The sequence below is a fragment of the Vigna unguiculata genome, unplaced genomic scaffold, assembly GCF_037176805.1.
Source record: "Vigna unguiculata cultivar grain cowpea cultivar isolate G323 ecotype 2 unplaced genomic scaffold, ASM3717680v1 ptg000118l, whole genome shotgun sequence".
Taxonomy (NCBI): Eukaryota; Viridiplantae; Streptophyta; class Magnoliopsida; order Fabales; family Fabaceae; genus Vigna; species Vigna unguiculata.
The window spans coordinates 50,001-52,500 of NW_028196760.1; positions in this window are offsets into that span (position 1 = coordinate 50,001).

A 2,500-nucleotide genomic window follows, 5' to 3' on the forward strand; every position below is an offset into this window, starting at 1 on the left:
ACTCTTTTCCAGCATCATCCCCCCAAGTTGTCTTGTTCGCAGTTCGGCCTAGTTCACTCTTTTCCAGCGTCATCCCCCCAAGTTGCCTTGTTCGCAGTTCGGTCTAGTTCACTCTTTTCCAGCATCATCCCCCCAAGTTGCCTTGTTCGCAGTTTGGCCTAGTTCACTCTTTTCCAGTGTCATCCCCCCAAGTTGCCTTGTTCGCAGTTTGGCCTAGTTCACTCTTTTCCAGTGTCATCCCCCCAAGTTGTCGTTGCCAACAACCCAAGAGTCCATAGTATTCGGAGTTCTAGCGGGGCCTCCCCTTGCTTCCAACAACCCAAGAGTCCATAGTATTCGGAGTTCTAGCGGGGCCTCCCCTTGCTTCCAACAACCCAAGAGTCCGTAGTATTCGGAGTTCTAGCGGGACCTCCCCTTGCTTCCAACAACCCAAGAGTCCATAGTATTCGGAGTTCTAGCGGGGCCTCCCCTTGCTTCCAACAACCCAAGAGTCCGTAGTATTCGGAGTTCTAGCGGGGCCTCCCGTTGCTTCCAACAACCCAAGAGTCCATAGTATTCGGAGTTCTCGCGTGGCCTCCCATTGATTCAAACAACCCAAAAGTCCATCTTCTTCGCAGTTCAACATCGCCTCCCTCGTTTCCAACAGGCCCAAAGGTCGTCTTCTTCGCAGATCCACGAAGAGCTCATCACGATTTGCCACATTCCATTTCCCACGGGTTGTCAACAACACTTTCTCACACTTCCCGCAATCGAGTACGTGCATGACATGCCAAAGCACATCTTATTTGCCTTCCATCGCACTCAAGACGACGGGTTGTGGAAGAACGATATTGTTCACAACAAGTTCAAGGACAACGTCTCAATCAAGGGACACAACCGAATTATGTTGACTGGGTCGCTAAAGTAAACCCGAGTTCATATAATGCACCGCATCCAAAAGAACTAGCCACAACACGTGCATCACTGAGATGTTTCACTAGATGGAACACGTGCGTGACATTAGGATCCTCCAACACCTCTTCGTGATGGAAAGATAGAATTCGAAGCAACCACAGAAGTACCGTCTAGTGGGTAGGCAACACAGGGACTGATCAACCAATATCACCCAAGGCAACGGGTGAAAATGGAAGAGATGCATGCTTGACCGTTCGATACGCAAGGCATGGAGCCAGCCAGCAAGTGCATCTCGATTACAACTCACACACCCTCACGTTCGCAAGACACCACACCACAAGACGGTCCACCCCCCACCTACCATGGGCAAGCAAGCAAATGGAAACATCAAGTGACGCAGGGTCAAGCATCGCTAGGCATGAAAATAACTTTCCACAATATCCGAGGGACTAGCTGCCGAGCTAACCAACGATCAGTGACGACCGTGTGTTGGTATTAATAAAGCTCAACAACTATGAAGAGGCTAGTTGTGCCATGATAAACATGCTAACGCACGCACCACGTGAGGGGGGAGGCCTCATCAAGCTCCCTTTAAAACCTGCCAGTGTGGAGCTGGCCGGCTCAAGGAGCACTCCCCCCCTATAAGAGGTTAATATGCAAAAGGCAAAATTGTACAAGTAGATACACTTTTTTTGAGCAGACATAAGTCCATATCTCGGGCTATACTTCGAATTTTGATGCGATTTTTTGCAGTAATTCGTAGAATAATGGTATCTCCTTGCTCACCAAATTTCATAATTTTTCTCGAAGGGGAACTATTTTTTTTATTTTTTTTACTTACCGGGTATGTGTAAAATCGGGAAAAATAGAAAAGCACATGTAGACTTCGAATTTCGACCTCATTTTTTCCAGTCCACCACTAAACAATATCAGGAACCTCCCCACAAAATTTCATTCAGTTTGGCCAAGGTCTTAAATTTGACAAATTTTGGCACCAACCTATCTAGTCGCGGTGCACCGACCAACTTGGCCAAGTGCAAAATGCATCCAATTCAAAACTTTTGTGCACCAACACTTTTACAGTACTCATTTGGGGGCATTTGGAGGCCTTTCCAACCCTCACATCTCAAAAACCACGAATTTCATTTTTTCACAAATCTCCCCACCAAGCCATCTAGCTATGCCGTGGTGCACCGCCAACCTTGGCCATGTGCAAAACCCTCCGAACTCAAAACTTTCGTGCACCAAGAATTTCATGGTATTCATTTGGGGGCATTTGGAGGCCATTCCAACCCTCACATCTCAAAAACCACGAATTTCATTTTTTCACAAAACTCCCCACCAAGCCATTTAGCTATGCCGCGGTGCACCGCCAACCTTGGCCATGTGCAAAACCCTCCGAACTCAAAACTTTCGTGCACCAAGAATTTCATGGTATTCATTTGGGGGCATTTGGAGGCCATTCCAACCCTCACATCTCAAAAACCACGAATTTCATTTTTTCACAAAACTCCACACAAGCCATCTAGCTATGCCGCGGTGCACCGACCAACTTGGCCATGTGCAAAACCCTCCGAACTCAAAACTTTCGTGCACCAAGAATTTC